Genomic DNA, 27365 nt, shown 5'->3' on the forward strand with positions numbered 1-27365 from the left:
TTTCTTCTGTGACTGTGAAAAGTCTCTTCTTACACTTGAATTAGTTTTGCAAAACCAGTTGAGAGTAATTCATAATGCTTCACTGTTAAATGAGTACATTTCTGAATGTAGCTGCTGGAGTTGGAGGAGAGGAGCATGCTGTTATTACAAAAAGCAGACAGGACCCACTCTGCTTTTGGGCACACTAAGCATTATCTTTATTAAATATTGATTTTAAAATCTTTAAGTCACTAAGAGGTTGGAGATACTGATTAAATTACTTGCTAATCTAGAACAAACTGGTTCTGTTGTAAACAGAATCAACTGAAATAATCTCAGGAGGTTTCTTTATGTTATGGGTAAACAAAAAAACAACCTAATTTTAGGCTCAAACACTGGAAAAGCTCTGGAACTGGTGAGTGAACACACAATATTTGGATAAATTCTCATCTCACATGAATAGCTATCTGAATTTACCTCATAAATTTATGCCAGTCTGGCTTTAGCTCTCTGAGTAAGGTAGATTTTGAGTAAAGACAAATTATATCACTGAAAATTAAACACAACTACCACTGCCTTCAATAAAACATCCTAAAGCAAGTTCTAGCTCACTTGTTTGCTCATAGTATGTTCTGTATCAAGCTTTGGGGTATGCTATTCATAATGTTTCTGCAGAGGCTTGCAAGCTGGGACAGAGGTTAGTACTGCCAGGTATGGTCTTTAAGGACTGCCAGAAATTTTTTTAAATTACTTCAAATAAAAAAGTAGTAATGATCCAGAATTTCAGACACAGCCCTCTCCCTAAAATTTCTTGTTGTCTGACTTAGGTACTCCATTCTTCATCTGCTTAACTTGTTAGCTGGTTCAACCTTGTGTTAGCTGCTTTAATCAGTACTTTCTCTCAGAGTTATTTTCACAATGGCTAAAGATGTTTATTATTTCATTCTTCACCTGTATGACACAACAATATGCAAGAATAGTTTCCAATCTTTAGTATGTACATACAACCAACATTTCAAGAAAGGATAAGTACAGTTATGATTCTGAATGTTTATTGAGACTTCTTAACAGTAGAAAAATACTGAGTATCTGTAGGTCCATCTTACAGCAGAAGCTCAGGTCCAGATAATTTAAGAGCCAAAGGCATTTTTGGCATGTGCTGGTCTGAAAAATTATTGTATTTCTTTTAGCTGAAGTGTTCATCTTAACCTAGCTGACTGGCAAAGAAGACTTCAATCTACTGACCATATTTCAGGTACCGTACATTTTTAGATAACTATTGACCAACGTTATATTTTTTTTTAAACAACAGTGGTGATTATTCATTTGATCTATTCAGTAAAGGATGTGTAAATGCAAAATCACTTAAAGCCAATAAATCATTTTTGGTGATCTTCTAAAGCATATAATCTAGTTCAGTGAAAAATCATAAGCCAATTACATGAATCACTTGTGAAACGTATAGCTTATTTTATCTAGAAGGTGAGATTCATCTCTATTGAAATATCTATGAAGTCATTGACTTCAAAGTTAAATACATGCTCACTGCTTAGCTCTAGTGAAGTCAAAGGCATTTTGGATCATCCCACATAAAAACTATACATTATTGTTATTTCTTCCCATTACCTGAGATCTCAGTGGGAACATAACTACTAATGTATCTCTGACTTAGACTGTGGTAAGTGAATACAGAATTTTATCACCTTCTTCAGTGTTGCAAGTGTTCCCATCAAGGTTGCTTTCTGTCATGTCTATATTCAGTGTGACTATGTTCAGTGTGCACAGTACTGCTGTGATAATGCATCATGAGATTCTAGTGCACAGCAAATAATTGGTTTTATGCTTATATTTTTCATGCCCCACAGTTTCTTCAGTTTCTGCCAGATCCTATTTGCCATTTTTAATTTAATTTTTAATTAAATGAATTATAAAACAGCAAAGTCCATAGGGAGGCACTCTTTTCCCTTCCTTTATACAAACCCCGTATCCGGTGTTCTTCAATGCACTTCATGAACATTAATGATTTACAATAGTCTAGGAACATTTTTGTATCTTTTTTCCTACCATTTTGTTCCACTTCTGACAGTATGGCATCTCTTCTGTTTTGAGCCCATAATTCCTGCAAAGCTCCTAGCACTTAAGACTGTCAATTCTATATTTTATATTCATCTCTAGTGAATCTGGTACATCCACTTACATACAATTAATGGTCTCTAGGTTCTGACCACATATCATGCATTCTAGATTTACACTTTTTCTGCTATGTCTCTTTATCTTTTGTGAGTGATCCTCTATACAGCCGTAATGAAACTTTCTGGGTAAAAACTAGTTCCAACCTGAAATTATTATATTTACGCCTTTCCATGTATATATCTATAGGCTTCTTTGGGGTTCAATTTAAGTGCATACAAGCAAATATCTATGGCCTTTATGGGTGCCTTAGGTTGTACAAGTTGTCTACACAAGGCAGTTAGCTATGATGCAGAAATATGTGATGCCCCTGGGCTTTCTGGAGTGGCAGCTGAAGGCCAGCTAGAATTGCTTAGAGCATCATAAATGGTGCTGAATGCCCGCATTCAGGCAATGGTGCCCAGGTGCCACTAGAGTCTCCCATAGGGCACTTTAAATGGAAGGAGACATGTACATGGGGGCAAACCCCTACTCATTACACAGAGTGAAATTTGAGCTGATCTTGAAGTAGACATCCAGATTTTTGTCAGCTGTCTGAACTCTATTCTTTCTACTGAGTATAAAGAGATGTTAGACATCTAATGTACTGGCTCACAGCTAAACCTGATCTTAATTTCTTTTCTCAGGTTTGCATTCCATTTAAAACTTGACATCTTCTTTTGTAATCTGTACATAACTTATTTTCTAACCGTGTTAGTCGTCTTCCACTTATTTCCAACTACAAATCTCACATCGGTGTTTTTACAGTGACTTACTCTCAGTGGCATTTCATTCCTCTTTTAGTGTTAGAACTTTATCCAAGATGCATTCTGTCCATTTTCTGTCTCTTCAAGAGCAGTCTGTCACAAGAAAAATCTGTTCCAGGACATTCTAGTTCACTTTCAGCCTGTTGTACTGTTTCTATGATCATAAAGCCTGTTCACCCTAAATTCATGTTCTGTGTCTTGCAAAAAATGCTAAATTTAGCCTGGCTCCTCTGCCCAACTCTCTTATATCAATCTCTGTCCAATGTAATACTGCCACAAAATTCTATGTATTTGTGATGGAATACTTTTTCACTGCCTTGGCCATATTTTTTACCCCCTTTCCCAAGAGCTTGCTGTTTGAAGAATAACTTTGATATATCTTTGAAGAACAGCTTTTATACATCTTTATTTCTTCATCAGAAGTTAAATACTCTTAAATATTTATAGTATCATGTCTGAAAGTTTCTACACCTTTCCTAGTCAACTATTTCAGGTAGAGTATTTTCTTTTCCATGTATTTTTCTAAGCAGACATAGTTCTATTCAGTTTCTTGTAGAGAAGCCAAGGGTGAAAGTTTGTCAAACTCTGAAGCTAAGTGTGAATTGCACTTTCTTCCCTGTGATTCCTGTTCAAATGTGGATAATCATGACATATTTTTTATCCTTCTACTTCAAATCTATGATGTATTTTTGTCATTTGAAAACAATTTTAAGTTGATATGGTTGTTTTAATGTGTAATCATATACATAATATTATGTACCATCTCTGTTGTTTCTGCTTTGATTTCCTCCTTGGCCCTCACAAAATCATATAAAATTCATACTCTTCCAAATAAACACCCTTGTCTTGACCAACTTTTCAGTTTCAGTTGACAGTCACAGACTTAACTTCAAACTAGCTTAACCATTGGATCTTCTGAATAATCTGGGTCACCTAGTAATGACTTTTTTTCTGATAGCAGTTTATTTTAATCTCCCCTATGATTTTCACTTCTCTCCTTGCACTGTAATACAGTAATATTCCTCATGTCCTTAATAGTTATTCCTCCAAGGCATTATTAACATTTTCTGTGACTTGTTTAGGCTTCTTTGTATTGACGTTCAAGGTTCTCAATGGCACATCTTCCCCAGTTTGCTCAGCACAACCACCAATTCCTTCTTCACAGTGCTTTGCTCCTGTTGTTTAGATCCTTTAACAGGATGATTTTAATAAACTGTGGGTTTTTTGTTTGTTTTGTTTTGTTGGCTTTTTTTTTTTTTTGTAATGACAAGGGCTTTACACAGCAATCACACCATTTTTTCTGTTCTTTCCTAAAAAATTTTGTGAAAATTATGTCATCTTTCATAAGAAACTAGGGTAGGGAAACAACCATTATGATTATTACTGCTGCTATTAGTATCCCCCACCTCTGTGACACTTGTGTGATGCACTTCCCAGCACTTCAGTTATTTCTGCAGAATATATAAGTCAAAGTCTATGCAGTCTCTGTCAACAATTCAGAATCTACAATATACTTAGAGAAGAATAACGTTGTCCATTTAATAGAAGCAAGTCAGCTGAATCATCAATATTGCATCAATATTTCCTGGGCTACATTGATGTCTGGTCATTCTACATGCAGATCACTGAAGTTTAAAGCCTTTATAGAGGCTTGCCTGAGTACATATTTGAACACTAACTTTAAAAGTTTTTATTCCTTTCCACTGACTTGGATGGATTCATCCTCTTTGGTGCTGCCTAGTGGTGACTGGAACTGTCATAGGGCTTGCTGAGCCTGGTGTGGTTTGATGTGCTTGTCTGCTGCGCCTCTAGAGGCAGAGGTATGACTCAGAGGCCTCAAATTAAATTGTGACAATTAAACTGAGATTTTGGCATTGCTGTAACAAAGCTCTTTCTACTCCAAAAGCAAAGAACATTATTTATTGAGCCAGGGGAGCCTCACTGCTGGGTACTGGAAGTTGCCATATGGTATTAACTTAAAAAGTTCTTATTCCATGCAGCAGAAAGTAAGACATGGTTCTTGCTTGCCCCAGGCTGTGATTGCACGTAATGTTATACACAAGTACATCATGGCTCGGGCTGAGTTACTAAACTGCTGAATTAGACTGTAATTGCAGAGATTTGAGGGAAAGACCCTCAAAGGATTAAAAATTACCTAATTTATGTGACATCCGAAGCTGTACACACTGTTGTCCATGTTGCTAGAACAATTTAGCCTGTAATACTGGTCATTACATAAACTCAAGAAAAATATCCTCTATAAAACTCTGGTTCCTTACCTGCTGTGTTATTTAGTGATGACAGAGCCAATAAGTTCTTAATTAGACTATAAATTATTCTAGTAGAAACAATGGATGAGATTCTCAGCTAGCGCAAAATCAGTATAACTCCATTGACTTCCACAGAACAATGCTGATTCTTATATTGTTGTCAACTCTTAAAATTATACTGGTGGTCTTACTATTTGTGATGCTTTTCCTAAAATCTTGGCTGCAGGAGATGTGTTTAGGTGAGAATCTCAACCTTCTTTTAAAATCTGCATCTCGACTTTACAGAGAAGCAGAACTTGAAAACAGAACTTCAGTAAATTGTCAAGGCTTCAGATACACCAGATGAATAGAATTCATTACATACATTGTATATTTCTGTAAATCCTCAAATATTTATGCCACTTTCATAATTTCATTGGGTGAAGCCTGAAAACGCTGCAAGAAGAAGGTCCAGTTTATTAATTTTAAACACTTGGATTTGGTAATAGAGAATTTGGCTCGGTATTGGCTTTGATGTAGTTGTCGGGTGTTTAACAGACTTAGAAAAACAGATTTACTAATACTAGCAACACTTCTACCTCTCTTAATGCTCTTCCTGTTGTTAGTAGTATAGATACATTTATTGTTACTACTACTACCACTGGTATTTTGTTAAAAGGGGAACCACTTTTTACTTGCTTTAGTAGGAATCATGCAGCTAAATAGGAGAGCTAGTGTAACTTACTCAGAAACTATCGGAGATCTGGAGATGGAAGATTCAATGCCTTCCCCTTGGCTGCCTATACTGGATGTTGAGAGTGGAGCTTTAAGGATGAATGCTGTAATGTGCTCTTTAGGAAGAAGACTTGAAGGTGGCATATTTGCATGCATCATCTGAGAGCATCTCCTCTTTGTGAAGTGATATGTGTTGAATAAACAATGGAATGAAGGCAATGATTTGTCTATTGTCATGAAACCCAAATTTTCATACTGTTACCTTTGGCAGAGCTCTCTTTGACTCACCTGAGAGGACAGGTGTCTCTTTTGTATCTTTCTTAATAAAGGTAAGTGTGAGAGGGAGCTTGTTTTCACTGTATTTTTATCAAGGGAGAAAGAAATTGCTAGCTGCTACACTTTATCTGAAAAGTGTATTTAAAAAGGAAAAATAACAAACTCATAAAAATTGTTGTTTTCTTAAGTGAAGAGGTAAGGGACTGGAACATGGCAATTATATTAAATCAGGTTGCATTTTAAACTGCTTTGTGCTCTCACAGGAGAGACAGGGTTTTATACTGAGTTCTGTAAATGGGCATTCTGAAACAGAAGACTTTTAAAAACTGTCATGCTTAATGATACCTACAACAGAATGCCAAGAACAAGATAAAAGATCAACTCTGTTATTCCCACTTTGGCTCTCAGGAAGAAGTCTGCAAAGTATCCTTCAATCTTTTAGAAATCTGTGAAAACTAGCACTAGCTGAAAGGTTTTCCACATTTAATAATACGAAACAGCTTTTCAGTTAAACCAAAATGTTCCTGAAAAAATGTCCACTTTCATGAAGAACATCTGGTTGAATTTTCATGAAAATACATAAAGCTGTAAATGTAACTCAGTGTTAGTGGAAAAAGAATGCATAATAGTTATTAAAAAGGAATAAAAAAAGAAAAACACTAAACCACAGAATGTCTCTCCTTATACTGTGCACACAAAAGATAATTTCCTGGTCAACATGTTCTAGACATTTCTAGAATTTCTATACATGGTGGGAACTGGATATTGCTATTTTAGAAGTCAATTATTCCAGAGTAATGCCATAACTTAATTAGAGCAATAGTGAGGTAGTTCTACCCCAATTCTACAGGTCCTCTCAAAATCACACAAAAGACTATAGAAGTATTTCTGCTGAATTCTGCTGCTGTTTGGTGAACCACATTTTATCTTTATAATAGTGTATTAACCAACGGCTTTACTAGGACTGGAGCAACAGATTAGCTACAAGACCATTCTTATCTCAGGATTTTATTATTACAAATAGAGAATTAATTTTATTTAAACAAAAAAAAAAGTTTTTTTTTTTTCCTTCATTCTAAGGACTATGTCCATGAACCCTACTCTGGCACCTTGCTCTTGTTTTTATCAAGATTTATGGATTTAAATAACTTTGAGGTTCTGGACCTAAGACTTTAGATGCCAGCAGCTGTGGCAGATTCAGGAGTGATATTCATAGAGTCATAGAACAGCCCTGGTTGAAAGGTACCTTGAAATATCATCTGGTCCAACCTTTTGTGGGAAAGGGACGCTAGATGAGATTATCTAGTGCCTTGTACAATTACATCTTTAAAACTTCCACAGTTGTGGGGACTCTGCCACATCCCTGGGGAAGTTGTTCCAGTGAATCATTGTTCTCACTGTAAAAAATTTATTTCTTATATCAAGGTGAAACCATTTCTGGTGCAACATGTACCTGTTTCCCCTTGTCTTCTCCATGTGGCTCCATGTGAAGAGAGAGCCTCCATCCTCTTTGCATCCATCCTTTAAGTACTGGCATACTGTGATGAGGTTCCCCCTGAGCCTTTTCTTCTCCAGGAAGAAGAGACCTAGCTCCTTCAGTCTTTTCTCATAGGACAGGTTCTGCAGCCCTTTGATCATCTTTGTGGCCCTACTTTGGACCCTCTCCAGTCTCTCTGCATCTTTTTTGAATTGTGGGGACCAAAACTGAACACAGTACTCTAGGTGTGGCCTGACAAGTGTTTCGTAGAGTGGGATGATCACATCTTTATCTTTGCAAATAATGTTCCAGCAGATGCAGCCCAGGATTCTATTTGCCTTCATTGCAAATTCCTGAGCTATAAACTCACGATGATGCTTTCTCTGGAAAGGAATACTTGAACACTTGTTCACTTAATATCAAAGAAGAGATGACAATAATCAAACAATATTTATGTTTCTAAGTCCATTTCACATTGTACTTGGCAAAATGAAGCATTTGGTGCTCAGTGAATATGCCAAATGTTACAGAACATACTTGAATGAGAATAATTAATTAATTTGGTTACCTTCCTGTTGTGTTTTCTCTTTTAAATACTCATGCAAGAAAAATTGCATCTATTGGAACGGTTGAGGAAACAGACACTACAACCCTTTTGATCACCCCAGTACAAGCTTTTTAGTGTTTTCTGATTCACTGATGAGCTGCTATAAAGTATATTAGATGAAGAAACTAAATACAAAATGGGCATAATGAAAAGTTAAAGCAGAAGGTTTTGTGAATGTTATCTTATAGCTTAAAATGAAGCTACATATACCATACATGGAATAATTTCAAATAATGACAAATCTGAAAAGAACCAAAGTCCATCCACATATATAGAATTTACCCAAATAGAAAGATTACGTTTAGTTATTGTGTTGTTAAATGCTAATTTTCCACCCACTTCTAGTCAGAGTATAAGAGAAAATTTGGGATTAGTAGAGGCATATTATTTTGATTTATTGGCTCGCTGAGTTTATTCATTATTTGTGAATGATTATTTTTTGCTGTTACATAGGTCTAATTAATTGTTATGGTGCTAATAAGGTTTTTGCATGAACATTTTTATCATTCTGTGTCACAATAAATGAATTAGAAAATAAAATATTAACAAATGCCTTTATTTCAGGGTTAACCTTGAGGAAGGCAACAGCTTTGCCTTTTTCTTGTTCTCCATTTCTAGTATGACAACACATCTGTTGTCAGCAAAAGCTTTACTTTTGTCATTCCGTTGTGTTATCTTGACTGATGAGGATTTTAGGGTGTCATCAGGGATCTTCCTTCTGCAATAAAAACACTCTTCCACTTGAAAGAGTGACTTTCATTTAGCTGTTAATTATGTCAGGACTATGACACTGTGTTGAAAATTTATCTCTGGTGGTACATGCAGAATAGTATGTATTATAATATATAAGAGTAATATATTATTCTTTTCAAGTAATAAGTACCAGATATGAACAAGAGAGATTGAAAACTACAAAACAGGGTAGAAGTGGCCCACCCTAAACATATGCACACAAATAAGGAATCACTGAGACTTTCTGAGGACCAGAAGAAAGCAAATGTCATTCCTATCTTCCAGGAGGGCAAGAAGTACACAGGGAACTGCAGGCTGGTCACCCTCAGCCTTGCTTCCTGGGAAGGTGGTGGAGCAAATTGTCCTGGAGACCATTTCTAAATACATGAAAGTTATCAAGGTCATTGCTAGCAGTCAGCATGAGTTTGTGAAGGGGAAATATCATGGTGGACAAACCTGATAGCCTTCTAGGATGAGATTACTGGTTGGGCAGATGAGGAAAGAGCAGTGGATGTTGTTTACTGTGAATTAAACAAGGCTTTTGACATGCCCTGATGGCATTTTATAGGCCTTAATGTTCCTGACTGACCACACCTGAAGCCCACACCCACATTCTCTTCTCCACCTCAGTTTAGGGCCTTCAGTTCACTGTGAGGGTGGTAAGGTTCAAACAGTAATGGAGTCTGACAACATGTTATAAAACTAACTTTACTGAGGCAGTAAGAAAGATGAGCAACAATGTGCCCATATGTCAACTCACCCAGTCAGTAATAGCCAACACAGGATCATAAACAATGCCATGTCTCTGGCAGGCTGCCACAGGGAAACTTCGTGTCCTGGTCATCTGGCAGCAACAGCCAATCATGCAAACGCCTTTTGAATGTGGGTAGGTGTCACACCACCCCTTGTCTCCTTCAATGGTATCAAGATTTGAGAGAATCACACTTTACATTAAATGTGGATGACACCCTGCCTATGCTGCCAGTATCCATCAGGGACAGGGTGTTACCAGTCTGTTTACTCTGACAATGTTTGTCAAGGGGCAGCGTGTCAGGTGGTCAGACCCTGGAACAGGTTGCCCACAGATGATGTGGAGTCTCCAACCTTGGAGATATTCAAAATCTGACTGAACACACTCCTGGGCAACATGCTCTAGGTGACCCTGTTCTGATCAGAGGGGTTTGATTAAGTGATCTCTAGAGGCCTCTGTCAGCCTCAGCTGATTTTTTATTATATTAAGTGTCTCAAAATAAATTAGAAGATATGAGCCATGATTGAGTATGGAAATAAGAAAGAAGCAAAATATGAGGGAGAAATGTAGCAAAAGATGAACAATGATCTGTATTCCCAGGGTTATTTAAGGTATCTAAAGCCATATCTCCAGAGGTATTCAACTCCTCTGATTGAAATTAGTGGTAATTAGATGCCTTAACACCATTAAAGCTCTGGCCACAATAATCACTGCAAGATTAGTTGATGTCACTTTCTTTAATTTTATGGCATTATTTCCATCCCTTATTAAGGCATCTTGGTTCTTTATTAATTCATAAAAACAGTGCTCCTCACCTTCCATCTTTCTTCATCCAGTGTAGATATCCCAGTGTCATGATTTACTGAGCCAGAAGAGGACATGCCAGCATATCACAAAAGATACTCTTATTCTGCAACTAGAAATTTTCCTGCTTGTGGAAAGAGGGTGGAGACTAGTTCAGTATGGCTAGTTAGGTAATGGGTGCTTACCTCTAACATGCCTCTGTAATTTAGGAGATGCCACGAATTTATTTCTGTATGTTGCTGTTGGATCAAGTCTGCTACAAGGGAAACAGTGATTCTGTTTCACTGCTGTAGCTAAACTGTGAAAAAGATAATAATCTGGTCCCATATATTTCAGAATTTAGAGATTTGTTAAGCCAGAAAAGAAGAATACTCTGAAGACACTTGAAATTACTCCTTAGGAGAGTCACCAGTTGTTTAACAAACTAGAAGAAAGTAAAGTTTGGTTTCAAAGGATATGGGTCATGCTTATCATTGGTATGAATGGAACCTGATTCTTTCTATCACATTATTATTAAACAATCTCATGGGTGCTTTCTGTGACACTAGAAGGAAAATCTTGTTCTGTGCATGAGTGAATATTTATTTGTGAAGTTCATTTCCTCAGCACTACATATGCTCTACTTCAATAAAATATACTGCTATGACTATACGGCAAATACACAACTCTTGCAAACAACAAAACATGCCACTCTATTAAAGGTATCAAATGCTTTATAATTCACTGACGTAAATCAGCAGATAGCACAGTGGAAGTGCAGTACATCACCTTGTGACATGGTTAGACTATGCACTGAATAGCAGTACTGCAATGCTTTTGAAAAGCTAATTTACCCAGACATGGCATACTACAAACCAATGAAATGATATTGAATATAAAAGGGTAATTTGTATGTGGATTCAAGGCTAGAAACCAGCCTCATGATACCATTCTGCATGTCTCAGCTGATAAAATACCAAGGCTTTTCCATTCACCTTTCCTCAACTCCTAGTTTTCCCTCATTTAAAGGGCCAGTATTTTATGCTTCTACATTGTTCCTTGATATTAAACATAATTTCTTACTATTAACCCCCTCAGTTTTTATCAGCTTGCTCTTTATCTATTATAAAATACAGTTCTCTTTCATATAATAAGATGGTGAGCTGCTATAACCTCCAATCTTGTAGGTTACAGATCTAACTCTGTAACAGAAGAGCTGTAATTCACACATGAATACAAATCCTTTCACAATATTTCTGTTATTTCAGACAGTGCCATTACATTTTTAATTTCTGTCTTTCTAAACAAGATTTCCTTGAGTTTCCTTCTCAGATCACAGAAGGGAATCCACCACCTTTTAATGAAGCAAGCTTCCCTTCCATTTAATTATTCTGGTTTTCACAGTTCTCTCATCAGGCACAGTTTATGTCTGGACAATTGCCTTGCCAATCCATGACAGTTGCTTTTATTGCAAAATGTGTGTCCACAGGCCCCTCTGGCCGTATAAGCATGGATTCCTTGGTAGAAGTGTGGAGGAAGATGTCTATGGCTGATTTTTTCAGACACTATCATCAGAGCACTATGGCATGTTGTTGCAGAAGGAACAGAAGATGCAGTCCTGGTAAGGGAAACCCTACAAGTCACAGGAAGGTTTTCATTACTTCTGAATTACATGCGATCCAGAAGAACTGTGTGATAAAAAAAAAAAAAAAGGGGGGGGGGGGGGACTGAGAGAAGATAAAGAAGTCATCTCATCTATTCTGCCCTTCCAATACAGGATTAACTGTCCTTGACTGTTTCTCACAGATGTGCTCTTTAAAACACAGCCTCTCTAAACTTGGTGACAGGACTCATAGATTTTCTTTCCTTACAGTTGAAGCTGAATCTCTATTGAACCAACTTAAACCCATTACCCTTGCTGTAGCCACAGGGGACATGAACAGTCTAGTCCTTTACTCTCTACAGCTACTTTTTACATTATGTCTGCTCTCAGTCTTCTCTTCTATAAACTAAACTACCCCAATTGTTTCAAACTCTCCTCATCAGTCTTGCTTTCTAGATCACCGATAATTCCCAGTTGGTCTCCTTTAGCTTCTTTTGAAACTGGTCCACACTTTTTCTGAAATGCAGTTCAGAAACTGAAACACAGTGTGCTTGCTGAGACTGAGCACAGTATGCAGCGCTGAGGAAAATGAAAGAACTATTTCATATCATACAAATTATATTGCTCTTTACACACCTTAATAAGTTGTGCATCATTTTTTTCAACTTATTTTTCAGACCGTTCCTCCAGCTCCTCAAGAAAATTCTGACCTGGTTCTCTAGTATATAAGGCTGGCATTTTAAAAAAGTTCATGTTTGTTCCGGCTGAGCTCTGAGATCATTCCAGAGCCATGAAGATATGTTTGCAGAGTTTTGAGTCCAAACTGATAAACCACATCCAAAGTATCAGTCTGGACTGGTCAGCCCTCTAGTTCTTCTCACAGTTTTTAATTGGTTCAGTGTGAAAACAAATTCAGTTTTGCCTCTACTGAAAAAAAACCTCAAAACAACCCACAAACATAAAAGAACCTTGTGACACCTGTCGCAGGGAAAAACTGCTCAGTTCGTGTACTTCAAGTCAGAATAGTATTGAAGCAGTTTATTGATTTATTAGCAGCATGTAATTAACTTGCAATCAGAGAACTATGTATTCAGGATCTGTATCAGCAAGACAATTGACAAACTACAATACCAGATACAGAATGTTAATGGACACCTACAAATTTCTAAACAACCTTCTAAAACAAATCCTGAGAAGTTCTAATCACACCTATACGCACACAAACGCATGCACATTCACATAGCTACATGCACCCCCTGCAGCACACACCTCACAGGCTGTGTGGCTTATCAGCATCCCTCTCTCTATAGGGTGTAGTCCCTATGTACACCCCTTTTCTATGGGAGATGCAGGTGCCCCAGCACTACATGGGTCCGTGCTGCTCTCTGCATCCCCAGTGCACAAGATATGGAGAACCCTCGTGAGGTTGCACTTATGCTCGCTGTTATTTGAGGTCACATACATGTACCTGGAGGTCCCCACTTGTTAGCATCCAGGCCATTTTGCCAAAGAGGGTTTTGGGGACCCTCCTGTAGTGGTTAGTTGGGGTGCTGTTGGTGCTGGAAGAACATCAGCACTTGTGCTCTAAGTGCCTGTGCTTGCACTGGGAAGGGCTGCACTGACATCAGTTTTAAATTTAACTGATTTTCTCTAGAGGTCCCACTTCTGTCCTATGATCATCTGTCCTTTGTCCATCTGAACAGATTATTCACTGACTGTATTTTTTCCAGTCATTGATGTTCAATAGCCTACTAGGCTGGTCCTTTTGGATTTCTTTTGTGATATTTTGGAAAGACTGTTCTTTGTGGTTTTCATATGCATGTTTTTAGTGGGATGCTTTCTTTTTTAAAGAAGGGGGAGAAGAAACTGCGTAGTGGTTTCCTTTTAAAATTGCTGGAAATTGCTCAGGATCTATTCTTGTAATTGAAATAAATTATTTAAACTAACTTTTCTTATAATTTATTCTAACTCCCCTCAGTTGCGTTAGATCACACAAGAATGTCATGCTGACTCATACGTTTGTGTTGAATTGTCTCATTGCAAATCACAAGATTGTCTGCATTTTTACTTTTTTTTCATTTTGATTGTGCAGGATTTCCAGAAGCCTGGAATGTTTTCTGGGGTTATTTTTCTGGTGGAAACATATGTGGATAGTCATTAAGGAAAGGAAACTTTTTAAATGTGGAAAAAAGCAATTAAGGGCACTTCCACCTTCACTACAGCTTTCTTACCCCATACCAGCACACCTGCTTTTGTGATATTATTTCTACATTTATTGTTTTCTAGGTTTTCTAGTTTCAGCAGTATACTTTCTCCAGGTGTGCTATCTGTGAATTCTGAGCTTTTTACTTTTGCTCTGTTTATCTATTTTCTTTTCATTCATTTTCCCGTAGAGGTCAGACAACTTTACTGGCAACTTGCTGGACATGCCATTGCAGTTTTTTTCCTTTCAAGTCTATTGAATATCAGCATCCTCTTCCCCAGCAGAACTTGGGTTAGTTTTTTGTGTACCAGGCATCAAAGAGATACCTGCTGGGTTTTTTTTATTTTTTGGTAATGTTATTATCCATATGAACAGCAACCCAGGGAATGTAGCCTTGGCTTAAGGCTTTGCTTCATTTCATCTATTTTACAACTCTCAGCTTGTGATCATCTCACTGTATAATTAACAAGAATAGTGCAGGATCACATGGTGAACCATAACACTAGAATTTACTGTCAGTGTAAAACAAACAAAACACTCTGTAAAAGAAAGAAAGTTATTTCGAGACCTATTGAGTAGTTGGTTTGTACCAAGAGAGAGAATTCTCATAGATATAAGAGGGTTGGAAGAAGTCAGATGTTTGAAACTGCTCTAAAAGAGTATGTTAGAAAGGCTAGTACCCTGCTGACCATGTGTGACTGGAAGTAATCTTCTGAGATTAGAGAAGTGAAGGGGTCTAAACCAATAAAGTGCTCAATGATTTCAATCCCCACTTACGTCATTAGAGTCAAGAAGGTCAGTTAAACTCAGTATTTCACAAGTTCAAAACCAAACTCATGGAGAAAAATACTGTCATACTTAAGGTTAGGTTATATAGCATGCTATGAGACAAACGAAGAGCTTAGATATTTTGGCTTGGTGGTAAAGGAGTATGTTAGTGAAGATCTCCAGCAAAAGATTATTTGGAGAGGTAAGTCATCACTATAACATTAGTATTTACTTGGATTATCACGGAAAATATTGGGAAACAAAAATCAAACAAATTCATACAATTCTTAGGGAGTGTATCCCTATAAAAAGCCCTGCACAAATGCATAGTAGGGATTAGTCTCAATTATATACATTTCACAGTCTAAATAAGTGTAGTGGTTTTAGTTGGTATACAGTTAATTTTCTTCACAGCAGCTCATATGGTCTGTGTTTTGGATTTGTGATGAAAACAATGTTGGTAACACAGGGATGTTTTAGTAATTGCAGTTCACTGCTTACACAGAGTCAAGGTATTTTCTGCTTCTCTTGCTGGGGTTGCTGGGAGGGGACACAACTGGGACAGCTGACCCCAGCTGACCAAAGGGATATCCCATATCATATGACATTATGCTCAGCAATAAAAGCTCAGGGAAAGAAGGAGGAAGGAAAGATGTACAGTGTTATGACGTTTGTTTTCCCAAGTAACCGTTACACGTGATGGAACCCTGCTTTCCTGGGGATGGCTGAACACCTGCCTGTTTATGGGAAGTAGTGAATGAATTCCTTGTTTTGCTTTGTTTGTGTGTATGGGTTTTGCTTTACTTATTAAACTGTCTCTACCGCAATCCATGAGTTTTCTCATTTTTGCCCTTCAGATTCTCTCCCCCATCCCACTGGAAGGGAGTGAGTGAGTGGCTATGTGGTGCTTAACTACCTACCAGGGTTAAACCACAGCAATAAGGCAAATAAATGAAAGTTTGATTTACTGCTTTTTAGACAGGGAAGTGACACAGAAAGACTAAGTGTTAAAACTTAAGGACCTAGATACTTTGGTATGAAAATAAAATTAATAATGCTGGATTTCACCTGCTCATGTGAGAAAAGGGAGAGCCACAAAATTTAACTTCTGAAGCAAAGAACAGTTTCAGATATTAAAAAAGCAGTGGTAAAGATGTGCAATAAGAAGTGGTAAAGACTAGGCAGTTTCTTAAGCCTCACTTCACACTTTTTCAACAAATGAGTCACAAATTCAGTGTGGACCATATGGAATCACTGAGTGCCAGAATAACCAGAGTGGAGTAAACCCCAGTTATCCTATAGACAGAAAAGCAGCACAGCAAGGAGCTGTTGAGTTTGGGTAGAAGGTCCTCTGTAGTACCATAGGTTTTGCTTCCTAATTTTGGTACTGACATGTCTTGACTAGTCTGGGGTTTTCACATTTCATTTGGAGTTTCTAATCCAGTCTAAAGGGACATTTAACAGTTTATAGCTGCTATGGGTTGGGATTCCTCCTCAGCTTTTGGCACTCTAGTGCAGAGACTATAGGCTGGAGAATGGGGATTTATGTGAATACACCTGAATGGGTTGTGCTCCTTATAATTTGACACTAACTGTGTTAACAGAGATTCCTTGAGACATGGAGCTGCCTGCAGATCAGCCCTGGTTAATGGTCTGTGCTGTTGCTGGCAGAACCCCTGTATGGCCCTGTATAGTTAGGTGGTGCTGGGCTGGCAGAAGGAACATCCTCAGACCAAACAGGAGGGACCCATGACCTCCAGGGAGAGCATCTACTCCTTTCCATGGAACTGAGACACATGTCTGGGCAAGACAGGGGTCTTCTGAGCTGGTTTTGGTTCTCCAGAGGAATGTTCATTTGTTCATGTGCACTCCTAACTTTTAGCTACACCTCTAACTAAAAAATACCTGAATACTCTTGCTAATCTTTTGGGGTACCTGGAGATTTAATATTCTTGGGCAACAGACTTGTTTATTTGAAAAGAGGATTCACAACCCTCAAGGGTTTTCCAAGCTTTCCTATTCTTTTTCTTTCAAAAGCTAGAAATAATCATTCCTTCAATCAACAATCTTATGGAAATGCTGCCCCTCTCCTTTCATCCAACATTTCAGGTTAATGAAGCACAGAAGATGTAGAAGGCCTATGTTCAATAATTTCCTTTCTCTGCTAGGGTACAATTTCCCTTTTAAATTAAAGTTCTAAACAATAAGTCATAACTTAATTAGAAAGAAGAAGAAGTAATAGGGAATCTGTTCCTCCTTGAGAAGCTGTTCCTTTTCATCTCTGAACTCTGGATTCATTTCAGAAAAGTGAAAGCGATGTTTTTCCAAAGGGAAGGAAAATTATTCTTCCATTAATAAGGGAAGGAGTAGAGCAATCTTCTAGGGCCGTTGTTTGTGCATTTCACATAAAACGGTCAAGAAGTAAGTTAGTTTCTGCAATTTCAGAAAATGGATTAGTATCCAGGCCTCCAAACTCAAAGCTGTATCATGCCATATTATGTTATTAAGCTTGCCATCATAGGAAATTCTACTTGCTCTTCTTGGCCCCTTGCATGACTTATTCTTCAGTACAAAGAGGAGTGTCTTCCAAGAGAGACTGAGACACCAAACCCATCCCTGCTTTCCTGGCTTGAATATATAGTTCAACTTTTGGAGCACTCCCTGAGAGTTAGAAAATTTCAAACCCTTCAGACAAGGAAGCCCACATCTCCAGTGACTGCTTTAATCCCTGAGTGCACAGATAAACTACTAGGGATGCAGCAGTCTGAAACACCACTCTATCTCTTTTCTCTCTTTTCTCTCTTTTCTCTTTTCTCTCTTCTTTTTCTTTTTTCTCTTTTTTCTCTTTTTATCTTTTTTCTTTTCTCTTTTTCCTCTTTTTTCCTCTTTCTTTTTTCCTCTTTTTTCCTCTTTTTTCCTCTTTTTTCCTCTTTTTTCCTCTTTTTTCCTCTTTTTTCCTCTTTTTTCCTCTTTTTTCCTCTTTTTTCCTCTTTTTTCCTCTTTTTTCCTCTTTTTTCTCTCTTCTCTTCTCTTCTCTTCTTCTCTTCTCTTCTCTTCTCTTCTCTTCTCTTCTCTTCTCTTCTCTTCTCTTCTCTTCTCTTCTCTTCTCTTCTCTTCTCTTCTCTTCTCTTCTCTTCTCTTCTCTTCTCTTCTCTTCTCTTCTCTTCTCTTCTCTTCTCTTCTCTTCTCTTCTCTTCTCTTCTCTTCTCTTCTCTTCTCTTCTCTTCTCTTCTCGGTTTGACAAAAGAATGTTTAGTCTGTGGACCTGAAAACTTTCAGTTTCAGTTAATCCTTGAAGTTCCCCATAACATCAGGATTTGTGTACATCTGCACATAGGTAGATTAGTGGGTGAAACCCACAGTGCTAAAAGAGTTTTGGAAACTACAGTGTCAGATGAATGCTTGAGGTGATTTTTAGAAACCTGGCTTCATGGATAGGACGTGGTGTTTAAGGTCTTTTATGTTTCTGTTCTTCAGTAACTTACAGAATAGTCATAAAGAAAACCAAAAGTATCAGCAACTGGACTCAAATTTTCTTTGAATTACCAAGCTTTTCACCAGCCCGTCTTTTCCATTTCAATTATTTAAATACTGTTGACCCTAGACATAGCTAGACTAAATATGAGTGAATTCAGTATGTTCAGTCTCCAGTCCCAAATTTAAGTATTACTCTGTTAATCATTCTATCAAGTGATTTATTTTTTTGCAAATAATTTGATATGATTTGCCTGAGAATAAAACCCCAGAAAGACAAAGGAAACAGAAGAAGAGGGAACATTTAGCCCAGACTAGATTAGCATGTACTATTTTCCTTTGGGAGAAAGAATAAAATAATTGTAAAATAGTGTTTATAATTACCATGTTGGATAAAGGTCAAATAAAAGCCAAGCTTTATTATAATAGCTTCATTTCAGAAATTAAAGGGAAATCAATACAATTCATTAATAATGATTTAGGGCTCTGTATCTCTCTGAGGTACTTATAGGGCCCCCATTAACACAGTATCTGAGCACTTACTAATCTTTAATGTATTTATCTTCCCAACAGTGCTACATGCTAGGTTTCTAATCCTTACTTCATTTTGCATTGGAGCATATCCCAAAAAGTGTGGGGAATTGTAAATGAAGAAGATAAATTTAATCATCCCTTGTCCTAGGACACTCTGACATTAGTAAATCATTGAATCATATAATGCTAGAACAAAACAGGTTGGAAGGGGCCTCAGGAGGTCTATAGTCCAATGTCCTGTTCAAAGCAGGGTCATCTGGGGGCAGACTGGGTTGTTCAGGGATTTATGCAGTTGGATCTTGAAAATCTTCAATGACAGACACTGCACAACTTCTCAGGGCATCCTGTACCAAAGCCTGACTGTCCTAATGCAGCAAAACTATGCCAGTACTAAGTTCAGGGTTTTTCTGGACTGAGGACATTATGTATGGCATCCCATATTCTGTACAAATTCTATAAATTTCAATTTTTTCTCTCAGGGAATATGGCTAAAAATTACCTATATATTTGCTCTCTTAGAAAGAGAGACTAAGATTGATTTTTAACCCAGAAGTTAGAATTACTCATGTAGAAAGCTTGAGTCCCCAGCTTGAGTGGTTAAAGGATCAGTTTTAGCCAGCTAAGTGTCATTGTGGCTAGGGTTCCTCTAATCCCAGAGAGAAGTTTACGAGTAAATCTCACAGACACTGTGGGATCTACATCTGTTCCATGTCATTTTACTCTTGACTAGCTTGAGATGGAGATACAGCTGTCTGACTTCTCCAGATCCCTTCTGCAGGCACTTTCGTTACACCAGTCTTGGCCTCATTGCTCAGGGATGAAAATTACACGGGACAATTACAATTGTTGAGATTTAGACATCTTAACACTGAGGACAACTGACCAGAGCAATGCTCAAGTACCCTGAAATTTGTGCCAAAACGAATTGCTTAAAGCACTGTCTACCAAAGCTTGTTGAAAGAGGATGTCATGCTGTACAGAAGCTCACATTTCCCTGCGAAGACTTGTTGGAAGTCTGACTGAGCATGTTGGAAGTCTGACTGAGCAAGCCAGATTTTGCCACATCATGAGGACAAAGAACCTTGGAAATGTATGTATGTGATAACTGGAAAATATTTAGATACTACTTCTCTTTGCATCCACAAGTAATAGGTACAATAAAGAGGAAGGTGGTGAGGATTTGTGATAATAGCTTACACTGATGTGTTTGCAATTTTCAGAACAATTATATTACAAAGAAAAATAGAATGAAAACATTATAGAAATTGGAGGAATATTTATATTTCAAAAAATATCCCTAAACATCTGCCCTAATATTTTGTAGGTTTGGTTTGGTTGGGTTGGTTTGGGTTGGGTTGGGTTGGGTTTTTTTAGGTACTAAAACATAGAAGAATTTGTGGTTTAAGAGCCAATCTTGCAATTTGTGGAGAACTAAGCAAAACTCTGATAAGATGCCAAACTGTGATTGGTGTCTAGAATGAAAAATGTCCAAAGATCCACTTGAAACTAAATCTTGACAAATGCAATTAGAATTTGCTAAGGCAAGGAAATCACACAGATCAAATTAAAGCTTAGATCTGATGAAGGAAGGCACGAAGGTCTCTAAGGTGCACAAACAACAGACAGAGCAGCATATACTTTGGCAAATAAGGCAATACAATACAGTGCTGTAGTAAAGGGGTCAAGAACTGCATTGGTTTTAGCAATTGCAAGGATATGCAAGCAAAGGCAGAATATACATAGTGTGGACAGAGGATGACAGTGATACCTTTAGCTCCGAGGAATTCTTTATACAAGAATGAGGTATTCCTAAACATGGTATAGATGAGTAGTAGTCAAGATGGTATAAGATGAGTAGTAGTTAAAGAACAAAGAGAGAATTTATTAACTTTAAGGTACACAGATTCATAAGCCAATATGTCACTGAAATTGTAATAGCAACCCAGGAATAAATAAGGAAAATAAATAATAACATAAAAACCCGAATAAACATCAACAAAAAGAGGTGAACATATAAAACACAGGATTCAAAGTGATGAGCGTCTCACCAAGAAGGCAAAAAATAGATTTGGGTAAATAACAAACTTGAGAAAAACACAACACAATACAGAATTGCACCAAGAGCAACAGTACCCAGTATACAAGGAAAAAGGTATCAATTCCTTTGTGTTCTCAAAAAGTACACTCGTTGCAGAGATAAAAGGTAAATAAAAAGAGGAAGAATTTGATGAAAACTTGTAATACAAAGAAGCTTTCAGATGCATATATTCAGAAACCTATATTTTGGGATCATTTATATTTATTTCAGAAGCATATTTGTATTTCAGAAGCAGATAGATATAGTTTATGAGGAAGAAGCATTGGGCATCTAATGCAACTCTATTGGCCAAAATTTGGAATCAAGATACACTCCCCGAAACTGGAACTGAGCAGATGATAGATGAGATCAGACTTTGGGTACAAATCAGAAGAGGGTACTGGCCCAGTTGCAACACACTAAGAATCTGTCACAGCTGCTGCTTGAGATGCAACTATTTGTGTCATCTGTGAGACCACCATGCTGATGAACCAACTCACTCACCCAGCAATTCTTAGCAAGACTTAACAGTCAAGAGCTCAGTTCCTAAACTATAGCCTTGGAGCTGAAAAAAAGACCATACTGGCCTCAGGAAGCTTTGCTTGCTGGAATAAAAAGAGTCAAAGGAGAGATAAATAGAACCATCATGGTTTCTGGAAGAGGAATAAAAACAGAGAAAATCAAATGGTTCTTTGTCAACCTCTAAAATTTAAAACAGAATAATCCCTGATGCAGGAAGCAAATCATAGAATCATAGAGTGGTTTGGGTTGGAAGGGACCTTAAAGATCATCTAGTTCCAACTCCCCTGCCATGGGCAGGGACACCTTCCACTAGACCAGGTTACTCAAAGCTCCATCCAACCTGGTCTTAAACACTTCCATGGAGGGAGCAGCCACAGCTTCTCTAGGCAATCTGTTCCAGTTGCCTCACCAGACTGACAGTAAAGAACGTCTTCCTTATATCTAATTCAAATCTACCCTCTTTCAGTTTAAAGCCATTATCCCTCATCCTATCACTACACTCCCTGATCAAGAGTCTCCCCCCCCCCCCCCCCCCCAATCTTTCCTGTAGGCCATCTTTAAGTACTGGAAGGCTGCTATAAGCTCTCCTTGAAGCCTTCCCTTCTCCAGGCTGAACAACCCCATCTCTCTCAGCCTGTCTTCATAGGATAGGTGCTCCAGCCCTTTGATCATCTTTGTGGCCCTCCTCTGGACTTGCTCCAACAGATCCATATCATTCTTATTTTGGGGGCCCCAAAGCTGAACACAGTACTCCAGGTGGGGTCTCATGAGAGCAGAGGGGGAGAATCACCTCCCTCCAAACTTCTGGCCTTGTTTCTTGCAAAGATGGATGATCCCAAATATTTTTCTCTTCCCACATTTGCACATATTTGACACCCCTTTGGCCAGATAGTTTTTCAGAAGGTCACATGGATTTCTTTCTTCAGACAATATGTTGCATAGAAATGTGATAATTTTTTGATGATACAGGGGATAGTAAGATCAAGACAGACGATGTTTTGCAGGGTAGAGGATGAAAATCAGTAGAAGAGCATGACCAGAGGTTCCTGTCAGCTCTGACAGGGTCAGACTTGTTGGACTAATACAAAACAATGAAAAATGTAACATGTGAAATACACCTTGGAGAGATGTTGACACAGCAAGGTGCACACAGAGATCACAGGTAAAGTTCAGATAATCATCAATCTCATCCCAGTAGGCAATGGAAGGATGTAAAGACTCCCAGAAAGTACAAACAACCACAAAAAACAAAATGCTTGTTTTATAACAGGACTCTACAAAGAGATGTCCAGGAACACAGGATTCAGTTCTAAATGTAGGGTCTGGGAAGCCAAAGTAGTTGATTAATAAATCCGCATTCATGAAAGACCATGAAATCTGTGTTGTCAGAGACACCACTGAGAAGAAAACTGACATACCTTTTCACATCAGTACAGCCAAGATTGGAAAGAAGTGACTTATATATCTTTACTGAAACAGGATGTCAAAATTCTCAAGCAATCAAGAACTATTTAGCTTTAGTTTATGGACAGAAAATTATTTATTTATGATAAAACAGAGTCAGATGGAGCTTGCCATAAAATACTATTGATTTGGGAAAAAAGATAGAGCCAGTAACCTTAGTTTATGATCATAATCTGTTAATTGATCTATAGTATATATCATATGGTATATAAATATTTTGTATGTTGTATACATATATGTGTGTGTGTAGTAGATATAAGGGGGGTGTTTCTTACTTTTGAAGGTAAATATACATGTACCATTTGTATGTATATACACACATTTACAGGTTTTACTTGTATAAATGCATATTTACTCTAATATATATTTATACATACACATAGATGCAAGCATGGTGACACATAGACTTCGGGAAGAGTCGCTGGAAAGCTGCCTGACAGAAAAGCACCTTAGGGGGTGTGGTTGACAGCCAGCTGAACATGAGCCAGCAGTGTGCCCAGGTGGCTAAGAAGGCCAATGGCATCCTGGCTTGTATCAGAAATAGTGTGGCCAGCAGGGACAGGGAAGTGATCTTGCCCCTGTACTTGGCACTGGTGAGGCCGCACCTTGATTACTGTGTTCAGTTTTGGGCCCCTCACTACAAGAAAGAGATTGAGGTGCTGGAGCATGTCCAGAGAAGGGCAATGAAACTGGTAAAGGGTCTAGAGCACAAGTCTTATGAAGAGTGGCTGAGGGAACTGGGGTTCTTTAATCTTGAGAAAAGGAGGCTGAGGGAAGACTTTATTGTTCTCTACAACTATGTAAATGCAGGTTGTAGTGAGGTGGTTGCCAGTCTCTTCTCCCAAGTACCAAGGAGAAGATGAAATGGTCTCAAGTTGCACCAGGGGAAGTTTAGATTAGGTATTAGGAAGAATTTCTTCACCAAAAGGGTTGTCAAGCATTGGAACAGGCTGCCCAGGGAAGTGGTTGAGTCACCATCCCTGAAGGTATTTAAAAGATGTGTAGATGTGGCGCTTAAGGACATGGTTTAGTGGTGGACTTGACAGTGTTAGGTTAATGGCTGGACTCGATGATCTTAAAGGTGTTTTCCAACATAAACAATTTTATGATCCTATAGAGTCATAGATATAATGAATTCATAAAAAATACATTAAAACAAGTCTCTAGAGGTGTCCTAGTTCAATGCTCTGTACAAAGAAGGTGAATGTCAAAATAAGATCAAATCTAGCAGAGCTTTTGAAATGTGTAAGAGCAGATTTCAGAGGAGCCTCTCTCCCTATCTATGCCAGTGGTTAACAGCTCTCATTGTGAACTTTTTTTTCCTTGTGGCTTATTCAAATTTCCCTTGTTACACCTTGTTCTCATTGCTTCTTGTTCATCTACTGTGCACCTCTGAGAAGACAGTGGTTAGATTAGACTTCTCTCCTTCAGCCTAAACAGACTCAGCTTCCTTAGCCTCTAGATTGTGTACTACGACCTCCTAAAAACCAACCCCCTACACACGTACATCTTTTCCTATGAATTCTCAAGTTACAAACTGAATTCAAGTCTGACTGAAACTTGGTGGTTAGTGACACACACTAATTGCTGCATTTGACTGAAGAGTTTATGAGCAGCATACAATACACACATATATAAATATATTAATCAAATTATATAATATAAAAAAATAGCATCCAGTCCAATCTGGTTCTACTGCAGTGAGTAATATCAAAAGCAAGCCTTAACCTCTAATATTAAGAGGAAGAATGGGATATTATTTAGTTGCATGCATATGACATTTCTAAGACGTTAAAAGGTAAATGCATTTGAATGATATAGCAAGATCATTAGAAACTGAAAAAGCTGTGATTTATTTACTGTAGTAAAAATAATGTTAGAACTGTTAACAATGTTAGCAATATTCTTATCTCTGTTAAGGCTCACCAGATAGCTGAAAAAATTCTGAGACTCCAAAAACTGGTCAGGGAAGAGAAATGAGAATTTTTTGTGTTGTTTGGAAAAAAATATTTATACTTGTCCTTGATCTTTATTCTCACTTTTTTGAGAAAACCTAAGTAGAAGATATGCTTTCCAAAGTAGTGTTCACCATGTCACATCTATAGTAAGCTAAAAATAATAAAATCTGACAGTGGCCCACAGAGTGACAGGACAACCATCTCTGTCTTGTGTGATCCAGTGAGCTTGTGGAGAATGGTGTCAAAATAATAAAGTGACTCCTAAAAAGTGTCTACAATATCTGTATTCAGTGCTGGTAAAATACAGAATGTAAACAGTGATGCATAGGTTGCCACTATGGATATTCTGTTCATTAGAAAATTGACAGCAAGAACACTAACATTCTTAAACACTGACATTTAGTCTTGCAGACTTAGACACAACACATATAAGATACCAAAAAGTGGCATGATTTGAGGTCGCTGAGTTGCTGCCAGTTCTTCAGAATGATGTTAACTTGTTGACAAAGTAAAATCACAATATCACAGGATATAGTTATGATGTGATGTTCTCAATTTAGAGAGAGACACACTGTGAAAGGATGGGTATCATTGTCTCAGCGCCATGGAGAAGGCATCAGAAGCTGTAAGCCCTCTTTCACAAAAATCTCTCTGGAAGCAGCCCAATAGCCAGACTAAGGCAGTCCCAGGACCTGAAGGAGAATTATATGATTTAGTGCTGCTTGAAAGCACCATTGTCCACATATCAAGAGATCAGCAATTAATTATGTCACCTCAGCTCCAATTTATAGCAGAGAATTTCTGAATATTAGTTAGTGGGTGATGTGTGATTTTGAAATATTTTATTTTCCTGGTGGTTATTGTTGTCTGGTGACAGCCATTGTACAGCTGATGAGAGAAGAGGTGGGTAATTTCACCTTCAAGTGGAGGTCTTGATTGCTGCCTGGAGTTACTCTGCATTGCAAAGGGGCTTGTGTTACACAGAACCTGAAGTGCATCAGGTTCCTTGTCAATCTCTAAACCACACGTTGCTAGAATTATTCAAGAAAGGGAAAAAAAGATAATTCAATCTAAGTCTTTGACCAGTGCCTAAACTGTTACATATGGCTTCCTGTCTTCGGACTTTCAAAGTGGCTCACAATTGGAACTTGCTAGAATAACCTTACTTATGTGGATTTTTCCTTTTTATTACCCTTATTTATCACAGAATCATAGAATGGTTTAGGTTGGAAGGGACCTTAAGGATCATCTAGTTCCAACCCCCCTGCCATGGGCAGGGACACCTTCCACTAGCCCAGGTTGCTCAAAGCCCCGTCCAACCTGGCCTTGAACACTTCCAGGGAGGGGGCAGCCACAACTTCTCTGGGCAACCTGTTTCCACTGTCTCACCACCCTTATTAAAGAAACACATAAAATCCCTGCAATGCCATTCATACAGAGAGAGGGTTTTCCGACAACCTATGCTTGGAGAGAAAATAGGAACAGTGATTCTACTCACCTCCTTTTCCCATGGATAAAGGAATAGAATCAAGACCATATCTAGACAAACACAGAAAAAACAAATACAAGAAACTGGGGAAAAAATAGGCGCAGAAATGGCAGTTAATTAATTTGCGTATTTGCAGTTGAAGTGTCTGATGGGAGAAAATAACTAATCATTATTGTTTTGTTGTTTTGGATTAGGGATATATGCAAATACTTGATTTAGTGGTGAAATTTTTTGATTTATGTTCTACTGAAGATAAATGTTATAACTTCAAAATTAGGCAGTATTATGGAAACAGATGGGATTTGAAATGAACAACAATAAAGTTAACTTCCAGCATAGAAAGACTGCATGTCAGCTCTCTAGCTTAACTTTTCAGGATCATTAATAAGAATTACAACATTCTTAAATATGCAATCTCAATGCATCAAAGCTTCCTATGGGCATCTTCTGCAATACAAGCTTTATGGATCAAGCACTGGTTTGATATCTGTGTAAGAACTCTGTTGTCATTGTACAAAAAATACAAGAGACAAATGCAAAATTGTGCCTCTGTTGGCCTAATCATGAGTAAGGGCAGGGATAAGATTGTGTCAATTTATGGATGTCAACACTTGACAACGTTTATTAAACTAGGCTGAACCCACAGAAGAAAACTTGACATACTTATTTGGTTTACAGGGCTGGAAGCCACCCAGTCCCACTGACTTCTCCTCAGATTTATTTCAGTCTCTATCCTACACCGCAGGAG

Source organism: Strix uralensis, chromosome 3 (genome assembly GCF_047716275.1).
Source record: "Strix uralensis isolate ZFMK-TIS-50842 chromosome 3, bStrUra1, whole genome shotgun sequence".
NCBI classification, from domain to species: domain Eukaryota; kingdom Metazoa; phylum Chordata; class Aves; order Strigiformes; family Strigidae; genus Strix; species Strix uralensis.